The sequence below is a fragment of the Ambystoma mexicanum genome, chromosome 3q (genome assembly GCF_040938575.1).
Source record: "Ambystoma mexicanum isolate Mex_15411 chromosome 3q, UKY_AmexF1_1, whole genome shotgun sequence".
Classification (NCBI taxonomy): Eukaryota; Metazoa; Chordata; class Amphibia; order Caudata; family Ambystomatidae; genus Ambystoma; species Ambystoma mexicanum.
Window position 1 is genome coordinate 177,946,189 of NC_090926.1, and position 14,202 is coordinate 177,960,390.

The window sequence follows — 14,202 nt, forward strand, 5'->3', positions numbered from 1 at the left end:
CCCCATGTATAAGAACACTCATGTTGGCTTTGCCCTTAATGCTAGTATAACATGTCATGTCATGCTAAGAAAACAAATCCTCTCCTGCCCCACGTATGAGAACACTCATGTTGGACTTGCCCTTAATGCTAGTATAACATGTCATGTCATGCTAAGAAAACAAATCCTCTCCCGCCCCACGTATAAGAACACTCATGTTGGACTTTCCCTTAATGCTAGTATAACATGTCATGCTAAGAAAACAAATCCTCTCCCGCCCCACATATATGAACACTCATGTTGGACTTTCCCTTAATGCTAGTATAACATGTCATGCTAAGAAAACAAATCCTCTCCCGCCCCACATATAAGAACACTCATGTTGGCTTTGCCCTTAATGCTAGTATAACATGTCATGTCATGCTAAGAAAACAAATCCTCTCCCGCCCCACATATAAGAACACTCATGTTGGCTTTGCCCTTAATGCTAGTATAACATGTCATGTCATGCTAAGAAAACAAATCTTCTCCCGCCCCACGTATAAGAGCACTCATGTTGGACTTGCCCTTAATGCTAGTATAACATGTCATGCTAAGAAAACAAATCCTCTCCCGCCCCACATATATAAGAAAACAATTCCTCTCCCGTCCCACGTATAACAACTCTCATGTTGGACTTGCCCTTAATGCTTGTATACCATGTCATGTCATGCTAAGAAAACAAATCCTCTCCCGCCCCACATATAAGAACACTCATGTTGGCTTTGCCCTTAATGCTAGTATAACATGACATGTCATGCTAAGAAAACAAATCCTCTCCCGCCCCACATATAAGAACACTCATGTTGGACTTGCCCTTAATGCTAGTATAACATGTCATGCTAAGAAAACAAATCCTCTCCTGCCGCACGTATAAGAACACTCATGTTGGCTTTGCCCTTAATGCTAGTATAACATGTCATGTCATGCTAAGAAAACAAATCCTCTCCCGCCCCACATATAAGAACACTCATGTTGGACTTGCCCTTAATGCTAGTATAACATGACATGTCATGCTAAGAAAACAAATCCTCTCCCGCCCCACGTATAAGAACACTCATGTTGGACTTGCCCTTAATGCTAGTATAACATGTCATGTCATGCTAAGAAAACAAATCCTCTCCCACCCCATATATAAGAACACTCATGTTGGACTTTCCCTTAATGCTAGTATAACATGTCATGCTAAGAAAACAAATCCTCTCCCGCCCCACATATAAGAACACTCATGTTGGACTTGCCCTTAATGCTAGTATAACATGTCATGCTAAGAAAACAAATCCTCTCCCGCCCCACATATAAGAACACTCATGTTGGCTTTGCCCTTAATGCTAGTATAACATGTCATGTCATGCTAAGAAAACAAATCCTCTCCCGCCCCACATATAAGAACACTCATGTTGGACTTGCCCTTAATGCTAGTATAACATGTCATGTCATGCTAAGAAAACAAATCCTCTCCCGCCCCACATATAAGAACACTCATGTTGGCTTTGCCCTTAATGCTAGTATAACATGTCATGTCATGCTAAGAAAACAAATCCTCTCCCGCCTCACATATAAGAACACTCATGTTGGACTTGCCCTTAATGCTAGTATAACATGTCATGTCATGCTAAGAAAACAAATCCTCTCCCACCCCATATATAAGAACACTCATGTTGGACTTTCCCTTAATGCTAGTATAACATGTCATGCTAAGAAAACAAATCCTCTCCCGCCCCACATATAAGAACACTCATGTTGGACTTGCCCTTAATGCTAGTATAACATGTCATGCTAAGAAAACAAATCCTCTCCCGCCCCACATATAAGAACACTCATGTTGGCTTTGCCCTTAATGCTAGTATAACATGTCATGTCATGCTAAGAAAACAAATCCTCTCCCGCCCCACATATAAGAACACTCATGTTGGACTTGCCCTTAATGCTAGTATAACATGTCATGTCATGCTAAGAAAACAAATCCTCTCCCGCCCCACATATAAGAACACTCATGTTGGCTTTGCCCTTAATGCTAGTATAACATGTCATGTCATGCTAAGAAAACAAATCCTCTCCCGCCTCACATATAAGAACACTCATGTTGGACTTGCCCTTAATGCTAGTATAACATGTCATGTCATGCTAAGAAAACAAATCCTCTCCCGCCCCACGTATAAGAACACTCATGTTGGACTTGCCCTTAATGCTAGTATAACATGTCATGCTAAGAAAACAAATCCTCTCCCGCCCCACATATAAGAACACTCATGTTGGACTTGCCCTTAATGCTAGTATAACATATCATGCTAAGAAAACAAATCCTCTCCCGCCCCACGTATAAGAACACTCATGTTGGCTTTGCCCTTAATGCTAGTATAACATGTCATGTCATGCTAAGAAAACAAATCCTCTCCCGCCCCACGTATAAGAACACTCATGTTGGACTTGCCCTTAATGCTAGTATAACATGTCATGTCATGCTAAGAAAACAAATCCTCTCCCGCCCCACGTATAAGAACACTCATGTTGGACTTTCCCTTAATGCTAGCATAACATGTCATGCTAAGAAAACAAATCCTCTCCCGCCCCACATATATGAACACTCATGTTGGACTTTCCCTTAATGCTAGTATAACATGTCATGCTAAGAAAACAAATCCTCTCCCGCCCCACATATAAGAACACTCATGTTGGACTTGCCCTTAATGCTAGTATAACATGTCATGCTAAGAAAACAAATCCTCTCCCGCCCCACATATAAGAACACTCATGTTGGCTTTGCCCTTAATGCTAGTATAACATGACATGTCATGCTAAGAAAACAAATCCTCTCCCGCCCCACATATAAGAACACTCATGTTGGACTTGCCCTTAATGCTAGTATAACATGTCATGCTAAGAAAACAAATCCTCTCCCGCCCCACGTATAAGAACACTCATGTTGGCTTTGCCCTTAATGCTAGTATAACATGTCATGTCATGCTAAGAAAACAAATCCTCTCCCGCCCCACGTATAAGAACACTCATGTTGGACTTTCCCTTAATGCTAGCATAACATGTCATGCTAAGAAAACAAATCCTCTCCCGCCTCACATATAAGAACACTCATGTTGGACTTGCCCTTAATGCTAGTATAACATGTCATGTCATGCTAAGAAAACAAATCCTCTCCCGCCCCACGTATAAGAACACTCATGTTGGACTTGCCCTTAATGCTAGTATAACATGTCATGCTAAGAAAACAAATCCTCTCCCGCCCCACATATAAGAACACTCATGTTGGACTTGCCCTTAATGCTAGTATAACATATCATGCTAAGAAAACAAATCCTCTCCCGCCCCACGTATAAGAACACTCATGTTGGCTTTGCCCTTAATGCTAGTATAACATGTCATGTCATGCTAAGAAAACAAATCCTCTCCCGCCCCACGTATAAGAACACTCATGTTGGACTTGCCCTTAATGCTAGTATAACATGTCATGTCATGCTAAGAAAACAAATCCTCTCCCGCCCCACGTATAAGAACACTCATGTTGGACTTTCCCTTAATGCTAGCATAACATGTCATGCTAAGAAAACAAATCCTCTCCCGCCCCACATATATGAACACTCATGTTGGACTTTCCCTTAATGCTAGTATAACATGTCATGCTAAGAAAACAAATCCTCTCCCGCCCCACATATAAGAACACTCATGTTGGACTTGCCCTTAATGCTAGTATAACATGTCATGCTAAGAAAACAAATCCTCTCCCGCCCCACATATAAGAACACTCATGTTGGCTTTGCCCTTAATGCTAGTATAACATGACATGTCATGCTAAGAAAACAAATCCTCTCCCGCCCCACATATAAGAACACTCATGTTGGACTTGCCCTTAATGCTAGTATAACATGTCATGCTAAGAAAACAAATCCTCTCCCGCCCCACGTATAAGAACACTCATGTTGGCTTTGTCCTTAATGCTAGTATAACATGTCATGTCATGCTAAGAAAACAAATCCTCTCCCGCCCCACGTATAAGAACACTCATGTTGGACTTTCCCTTAATGCTAGCATAACATGTCATGCTAAGAAAACAAATCCTCTCCCGCCCCACATATAAGAACACTCATGTTGGACTTGCCCTTAATGCTAGTATAACATGTCATGCTAAGAAAACAAATCCTCTCCCGCCCCACATATAAGAACACTCATGTTGGACTTGCCCTTAATGCTAGTATAACATGACATGTCATGCTAAGAAAACAAATCCTCTCCCGCCTCACGTATAAGAACACTCATGTTGGACTTGCCCTTAATGCTAGTATAACATGTCATGTCATGCTAAGAAAACAAATCCTCTCCCGCCCCACATATAAGAACACTCATGTTGGACTTGCCCTTAATGCTAGTATAACATGTCATGCTAAGAAAACAAATCCTCTCCCGCCCCACATATAAGAACACTCATGTTGGACTTGTCCTTAATGCTAGTATAACATGTCATGCTAAGAAAACAAATCCTCTCCCGCCCCACGTATAAGAACACTCATGTTGGCTTTGCCCTTAATGCTAGTATAACATGTCATGCTAAAAAAACAAATCCTTTCCCGCCCCACGTATAAGAACACTCATGTTGGCTTTGCCCTTAATGCTAGTATAACATGAGATGTCATGCTAAGAAAACAAATCCTCTCCCGCCTCACGTATAAGAACACTCATGTTGGACTTGCCCTTAATGCTAGTATAACATGTCATGTCATGCTAAGAAAACAAATCCTCTCCCGCCTCACGTATAAGAACACTCATGTTGGACTTGCCCTTAATGCTAGTATAACATGTCATGTCATGCTAAGAAAACAAATCCTCTCCCGCCCCACATATAAGAACACTCATGTTGGACTTGCCCTTAATGCTAGTATAACATGTCATGTCATGCTAAGAAAACAAATCCTCTCCCGCCCCACATATAAGAACACTCATGTTGGACTTTCCCTTAATGCTAGTATAACATGTCATGTCATGCTAAGAAAACAAATCCTCTCCCGTCCCACATATAAGAACACTCATGTTGGACTTGCCCTTAATGCTAGTATAACATGTCATGTCATGCTAAGAAAACAAATCCTCTCCCGCCCCACGTATAAGAACACTCATGTTGGACTTGCCCTTAATGCTAGTATAACATGTCATGTCATGCTAAGAAAACAAATCCTCTCCCACCCCATATATAAGAACACTCATGTTGGACTTTCCCTTAATGCTAGTATAACATGCCATGCTAAGAAAACAAATCCTCTCCCGCCCCACATATAAGAACACTCATGTTGGACTTGCCCTTAATGCTAGTATAACATGTCATGCTAAGAAAACAAATCCTCTCCCGCCCCACATATAAGAACACTCATGTTGGCTTTGCCCTTAATGCTAGTATAACATGTCATGTCATGCTAAGAAAACAAATCCTCTCCCGCCCCACATATAAGAACACTCATGTTGGACTTGCCCTTAATGCTAATATAACGTCATGTCATGCTAAGAAAACAAATCCTCTCCCGCCCCACATATAAGAACACTCATGTTGGCTTTGCCCTTAATGCTAGTATAACATGTCATGTCATGCTAAGAAAACAAATCCTCTCCCGCCTCACATATAAGAACACTCATGTTGGACTTGCCCTTAATGCTAGTATAACATGTCATGTCATGCTAAGAAAACAAATCCTCTCCCGCCCCACGTATAAGAACACTCATGTTGGACTTGCCCTTAATGCTAGTATAACATGTCATGCTAAGAAAACAAATCCTCTCCCGCCCCACATATAAGAACACTCATGTTGGACTTGCCCTTAATGCTAGTATAACATGTCATGCTAAGAAAACAAATCCTCTCCCGCCCCACATATAAGAACACTCATGTTGGCTTTGCCCTTAATGCTAGTATAACATGACATGTCATGCTAAGAAAACAAATCCTCTCCCGCCCCACGTATAAGAACACTCATGTTGGACTTGCCCTTAATGCTAGTATAACATGTCATGCTAAGAAAACAAATCCTCTCCCGCCCCACGTATAAGAACACTCATGTTGGCTTTGCCCTTAATGCTAGTATAACATGTCATGTCATGCTAAGAAAACAAATCCTCTCCCGCCCCACGTATAAGAACACTCATGTTGGACTTTCCCTTAATGCTAGTATAACATGTCATGCTAAGAAAACAAATCCTCTCCCGCCCCACATATAAGAACACTCATGTTGGACTTGCCCTTAATGCTAGTATAACATGTCATGCTAAGAAAACAAATCCTCTCCCGCCCCACATATAAGAACACTCATGTTGGACTTGCCCTTAATGCTAGTATAACATGTCATGCTAAGAAAACAAATCCTCTCCCGCCCCACATATAAGAACACTCATGTTGGCTTTGCCCTTAATGCTAGTATAACATGACATGTCATGCTAAGAAAACAAATCCTCTCCCGCCTCACGTATAAGAACACTCATGTTGGACTTGCCCTTAATGCTAGTATAACATGTCATGTCATGCTAAGAAAACAAATCCTCTCCCGTCCCACATATAAGAACACTCATGTTGGACTTGCCCTTAATGCTAGTATAACATGTCATGCTAAGAAAACAAATCCTCTCCCGCCCCACATATAAGAACACTCATGTTGGACTTGCCCTTAATGCTAGTATAACATGTCATGCTAAGAAAACAAATCCTCTCCCGCCCCACGTATAAGAACACTCATGTTGGACTTGTCCTTAATGCTAGTATAACATGTCATGCTAAGAAAACAAATCCTCTCCCGCCCCACGTATAAGAACACTCATGTTGGCTTTGCCCTTAATGCTAGTATAACATGTCATGCTAAGAAAACAAATCCTTTCCCGCCCCACGTATAAGAACACTCATGTTGGCTTTGCCCTTAATGCTAGTATAACATGAGATGTCATGCTAAGAAAACAAATCCTCTCCCGCCTCACGTATAAGAACACTCATGTTGGACTTGCCCTTAATGCTAGTATAACATGTCATGTCATGCTAAGAAAACAAATCCTCTCCCGCCTCACGTATAAGAACACTCATGTTGGACTTGCCCTTAATGCTAGTATAACATGTCATGTCATGCTAAGAAAACAAATCCTCTCCCGCCCCACATATAAGAACACTCATGTTGGACTTGCCCTTAATGCTAGTATAACATGTCATGTCATGCTAAGAAAACAAATCCTCTCCCGCCCCACGTATAAGAACACTCATGTTGGACTTTCCCTTAATGCTAGTATAACATGTCATGTCATGCTAAGAAAACAAATCCTCTCCCGCCTCACGTATAAGAACACTCATGTTGGACTTGCCCTTAATGCTAGTATAACATGTCATGTCATGCTAAGAAAACAAATCCTCTCCCGCCCCACATATAAGAACACTCATGTTGGACTTGCCCTTAATGCTAGTATAACATGTCATGCTAAGAAAACAAATCCTCTCCCGCCCCACGTATAAGAACACTCATGTTGGACTTGTCCTTAATGCTAGTATAACATGTCATGCTAAGAAAACAAATCCTCTCCCGCCCCACGTATAAGAACACTCATGTTGGCTTTGCCCTTAATGCTAGTATAACATGACATGTCATGCTAAGAAAACAAATCCTCTCCCGCCCCACATATAAGAACACTCATGTTGGACTTGCCCTTAATGCTAGTATAACATGTCATGCTAAGAAAACAAATCCTCTCCCGCCCCACGTATAAGAACACTCATGTTGGACTTGTCCTTAATGCTAGTATAACATGTCATGCTAAGAAAACAAATCCTCTCCCGCCCCACGTATAAGAACACTCATGTTGGCTTTGCCCTTAATGCTAGTATAACATGTCATGCTAAGAAAACAAATCCTTTCCCGCCCCACGTATAAGAACACTCATGTTGGCTTTGCCCTTAATGCTAGTATAACATGAGATGTCATGCTAAGAAAACAAATCCTCTCCCGCCTCACGTATAAGAACACTCATGTTGGACTTGCCCTTAATGCTAGTATAACATGTCATGTCATGCTAAGAAAACAAATCCTCTCCCGCCCCACATATAAGAACACTCATGTTGGACTTGCCCTTAATGCTAGTATAACATGTCATGTCATGCTAAGAAAACAAATCCTCTCCCGCCCCACGTATAAGAACACTCATGTTGGACTTTCCCTTAATGCTAGTATAACATGTCATGTCATGCTAAGAAAACAAATCCTCTCCCGCCCCACATATATAAGAAAACAAATCCTCTCCCGCCCCACGTATAAGAACACTCATGTTGGCTTTGCCCTTAATGCAGACTGAAATGCCATGCCACAGGGAGAAAGAAACGTCCTTGCTGCCTGTCTTCACCCATGCTCTGCCCAGCCTTGCATGCGCTCAGACACTCGTACCTATTCACACAAGCAGTCCTACACCCACACAGCTCCTCGCATGCACGCTTTGATTAGATAAATAGAGAAAACTCACCAGAGTGGATCCCCTATTCACACACCGGTGCTTTCAGCAGCCTTCATTCACATTCACATTCACCAGCATTCATTCTTTCACACACTCGCACATTTAGCAATCGTCTGCATTCATTCACTCGGACATTCAAAAGCATTCATTCCCTTTCACATCCACCAGACCAACCTCACCTGGTCCACATACACCCTCGTGCATATGCATACTGCATTCACAAACTCACAATCAGTGAAATACTGGCACGAATGCATCCACACGCAGTTATTGCCCCTCGCTCTGGCCATTCCTCAGGCAGGAAGGAGATGTCAATCAAGCACCTCTCCCTGATCCCAGAAGAGCGATGCGGACCAGCAGGACTTACCGCCCCCAGGCCCAATGAACCCACTGGGAGGTGGAAGAGCACCCCCAAGACATTTTCAGGATGCAACACCTCGACCAGCATGGCCGATGGGCATTGGAGGGCTGGGGAAGCAAAAGACCCCGGCCTTGCATGGCTCATCGGCCATGCGCAGCTGGGTGACTTCACCCAAGGGTAAACCTTTCTTTCCCACAGCACAGCCTACCTTGGAGCACTCCCTCAGCTGCACGCTGTTTCTCAGGGAAGGCTGTTTTTCACTGAGCTAGCTTTGGCTAGTCCATAATGGGTGGTGTATCGGTTCCCTAGCGCCATTTATGGATGATAGGCACTCACTGTTGAGGCTACCACAAACTACTGGAGGCCACCTTGGGTAAATGTGGATTGGAGTAGTATTTCGTAGTCACCGTGAAATAAATTAATTGTTGCAGAATGTGCATTGTCCCAACATATACCACTGCCCATAAGCAGATATATTGGGTAATATTTTCCTCTACTTTGTCAGTGTTGAAGAGGCAGGTAAGGAACACTGAAATCCTTCCTGAATGTTTTCAGAAATGTGGAGTTCTGCTATAGGAGGTTGTCCCTCACTGTTTTAAAGTAGTTATCCTGCTGATCTGACTCCAAGACTGGGTGTGTTCTGGTTTAATACTGAATATTAATCTAGGAAAACTGCCCTCAACAACGCACGTCATATATTAGCTTGTAGGGAACAACACATCGTTTCTTATGAGGAGAGGGGGGGATAGCTCGGGGGCAACGAATTTGTCTTGGAAGCAAGACAACGCAGCTCAACACAGGTTTGAATCCCGATCCCGTGCTTAGAAATCAATCTCTGTTATTAAGCGCAGTATAAAAGAGCAATTATAATTATCTGTTCTTTATTACAGTAACTTCAGTGAGCACAGCACAACTTGCTCAGGCGTTTCTCCCATCCATTGCGCCACTCCTTCTCAAACTGCTGCTTCCTCTTGAGCCCCCCCCCCCCACTACATCCTCACCTGCTCCAGGCACGAACCTCACCATGGACCAGGCTCTGGAGCCATGACACGCACAGTCCACCTTGACGCCAGCCACAGAGCGGAAGAACAAACAAGAAATCACCAGACAGTAGAACAAAAGATAGGTCACTTAATAACACAGGGAGCACACCAGCAGTTCATCAACGCACACACTACAGGTCATACACTGAAATAGAGAAAAAAGCTATGATATTCATCACAACACACCTCCTCTTTCACCTATGCAAACGACCACAAGTAACTTGGTTTCTAGTTTTTGTTCTCAATCTCCTCTCGGGACACATCTCTCCACAAGTACGTTCTGTACTGCGTAAGTCCTCCTCTACCACTATTCTCTCACAGAAATTAAAGTCACCCCCACAAACAATGCAGGGGTGGCAAACCCTGAACTCACTCACTGGGAGAAAAGTCGTCTCCTTCAAAGAGTTGAGTTTATCAAACCTTAGTTTTGCCCTCAAGCTAAAAGCTCTGAGCCGCAAAGATACAGCTCTTTGATCTAAATTTCTAATTCCCTCCTCAGGTCTTCTGGGTGATGGAATAGGATGCCAAACTATACTGGGTGACCCTAGACATTACACCTTTGAACCAGTTAATACCAGAGTGAGCTTCCATGTGAATCACCTCCATTAGAGTCCTTTTGAATCTCGCAACACATCCACAGCCATGGAGATGATATACCAAGGTTACTGACTACTGGATCCTCAGACTTGACAACATTATAGCCATCTCCTTGGATATAATCTGTGGCCTATGTCCGATATGATGTTCTTGGACACCCCTTCCCTACCTACAAAGCACCATCTCCAAGAACTGTAGAACCGTTCTAGATGAAATGTCACACAACTTCCCCACCTCACGCCACTTGGAAAAGGTATCAGTTAACAAGACCAAGTACAATTCTCTTCTCTGATCAATTCCTTGGTCTTGGCAACACCCAAATTCCTTTCATGTCTTAGCTCAATCCTGGTCTCCTTTATGCCGCCTAGGATGACTAGCCTGTGATCTCTAAAGAGCTTGCCCACATGCACACCCAATTCATCGTTCACACTTTTCAACTGTTTGACATCCCCTGCAAGCTCTTTCTTGGGCCATACATGCAACACTAAGTGCCTTGTCTTGGTATAGACCTCATCTTTCTCACAACAGCCACCCCAGTTATGTTCTGTTCTGTGGCACAGCCACCTACCAGGAACATTTCTTTATATTGTCCCCAATAGCAAACATGACACCATTCTCTTTTCTTTCTTAACCAACCACAGACATCCATGACCCCTTCTCTTATCTTTCTTAACCAACCACATTCTCTCATCCCAGTGCATCTTCTACTGTACATTCCAATCTTTGTAATGTAGTTATCCATCGGGCAATTCTCCTGGGTCCTCCACCAGTCACCTTCCAATTGAAGGTCGCAACAAGAGGTTTGTTGTCTAAGTGCAATGTTGTGTTACTCCTTGTTGAACACCCAGAAGCAGGCCAGCACCTCATACTCAATAACTGAGTAGCACACCTCAGGCCCCATAAGCAGTCTTGAGTCAAAGGCCAAGGAGTTCACCTTCCCTCCATCAGCCTGAGTTTGAACTGATCCGGCCCATCTCGCTGGCATCTGAATAGAATGTTGCTTGTTTCTACTCGTGGAAGGGCACGAGCATAGGAGCCTTGCTGATGTCGTTTTTGATGTTGTCCAACTCCAACTCACAACTCCGAGACCACTCTAACTGAACATTCTTCCTGGTAAGTTCCTCACAAATTTGGAATAGAATTCCACGAAATCAAGAAAGAGGAAGGCTCCTTCTTTTTGCTTGGCATGGCATTCTTGATATGGTTTGCACAGCATCTGTTTTGCAAGAACCCCTTTTCAGAGAGCTTGTGACTCGGATAAGTCACCGTTTTTTGATGAAACCTGCCCTTGTCGAGACTGACCAAGAGGCCTGCCTCACCAAGTGTTTAAGAGTGAAGCCATCAAATTCCTGTCTTAACCCCAGATCAGTATTCCATCCTGGTGTGCCGTGACTCCTTGTAGGTGTCCCAACAGCGGTGCATAATCCTAAGGGAAACCTTAGCCATGGAAACCAGGACCAATGGCATCCTTCTACACCTGAGCAGCCCCACTGGCATAAAGTGCGTGCCCAGATCCGCCGAATCCAGGTACAAACAGACTCGATGGTAGGCAGCCTTGAGGTGGATGAGTGAAAACACTGCTCCTTCAATAGCCGCGATTAGGCCAGACATCTTGGGGAGGGGAAATGTCACTGTGATCACATTCTTAATGAGCCCCCGTAACTCCATAGACAATGTGATCTTGCCGTTCCTTGTCTTCACCACCACTTTTGGGCTGACCCATTCTGAGGCATCCATCCTCTCGATGATTCTTGCTTGCTCTAGCCTCTCCAATTCTCCTTATACGTCGCCCCTAAGAGCTAAGGGGTCCCCCTAGTAGCTTGGAGGCCAATGGTATGACTCCCTTATTTAACCTATTGCAATGTACAAAGCCCTTCAACAGCCAATTTCTATCCTGAATACTCGTGGATTCCAATCAGCGACCTCTCCTGCCGGCATCTCTGCAGTGCTTTGGGCATCCATGGTAAGAATGTGTAAAGGGCCACCATGATCCAATTTCATTCCTTGGTCAGCTTGATCATCCCATAAAAGTAAGTTGCTTCTTATTTCCAAAGAAGACTGCCCCTAGAGTTTTGCAACCTCTGACCTCTAAATATGCATGCAGTTCTCCCACTATGTGAAGTGGAAACTCCCCTTGGCATGGGCTTCAACCTCAGACTCAAAGAGCGTGTAAAGAGATTGCTGAAGTACTTATCAGCTGTCAATCACACATTAAGTGTCAATTACCTTCTCCCTGATGTTTGCAAATGTCTCAATCAATCTCCTCGTGCTCCTCGCCAATTAACTTCAGACCAATTCTTGAACTGCCCTGCCACAGTTCCTTGCTGACCTGCAAAATGTAATTGCCTAAATGCAATACGCTACTACATCAAAAACACCACCTGAGGCCGGGGGCTGAGATATCTCTTGTGCGCATTGGGGCCTGATGTGATCTTGTTTCAAGATGTGTTTCTCCCCCTCCTCTCCTTTAACTGATTTAGGTGCATCCTTGAAATCCGAGGATTTCTACGAGACCGGGAATATCTCACCTGCAATTTTTTGTAATTCCGCAATGTGATCCTTTAGCCATGACTCTGTGCTTTATATTCTCCATGATCTCAATTGCTCTATCCAATGTATGGTCCTTCTCTTTCTAGAGTTCTTCTCTGAGCTTATGATTTTCACACCTGATCAGGAGCTCTTCTCTGATGTGTGCTTTGTAACAACGGCCACATTTGCATTGAATACCAGTCCCCTAAGAGCGGTCACAAATTCTTCAGTGGAGTCTACCTTCTTTTGATCCCTGGTGATAGTGATATCTGGCTAAATATGTGTTTTCTTTGACAGCATAGTGTTTATCCTACTTAATTCGGCATCTCTCAAAGGGTGGTATGGCACTCTGCGGAACACGATCGGGAGGTTCCGGGAGTCCTATAAGCATGTTCTACAATTTGTGACTCAAACAATTAAATAGAAGGGCATCTTTCTTGTTGTTGGTGAAATAAGGACCATATACGGCCAGGACATACATGAGGAAGTCTTCCTTCCAGTCCTTCCACTAGATGACAGGGTCACCCAGTGAAGGAAGGACAACTGCGGGGCAGTTTCTAGCTAACTTGGTGCCCAGTGCGAAACACTAGAATGCGCCACCCAGCGACTCGACTGGCACACGTCACTCCGAAACCACACATCTGTGTCACGCGATAAAACATCTCCTCAGTATCAATAAATCATTGATATATAAATGAAGCTGGTTTCATTACACTGTAACTCAAGTACTTTACAGAAGAAATCCAATGTGAAAACACAGCTGTTGCTGCCCAAGTAAATGGTTTGTCTGTGGCCTGCTCTTGGGGAAGGCCTTGCCTGAATGCAGTTTCAAAGTGTCCGTACTGGTACACTGTGGTATGACCAGCCTGCCGGGGACTGAGGGCCCACTGGCCCTGTGTTGGAGGGATTCTGTTCATAGACTTCACTTTTATTTTGCAAGCGGCAATACTAGACTAACCATATCTATTATTTTCTGATAGAAGGTTATCATTCCAAGATTAACAGTCTGGTACGCTCCGATTGTACTCTTTCAAAATACCTCTGAGAGTGGGAAAGGGAACAAATAGCACCAATGAGTGTTCCTGTCTGCTTTGTATTAAATCAAAGAGCATTCCAGAAATATAACAATGATCAGAGATCTCTATATTTGATAACCACATCTGTGATACAAGTGTTGTA

The 14,202-nt window shown here is 43.4% G+C and overlaps 1 protein-coding gene across 1 annotated transcript in view; it reads left to right on the plus strand.

Annotated features, from left to right (window-relative positions):
• The window catches only part of LOC138582290 (thiol S-methyltransferase TMT1A-like), a 329,532-nt gene that overhangs the window by 192,075 nt on the left and 123,255 nt on the right, over nucleotides 1-14,202 (plus strand). The window lies entirely within an intron of this gene.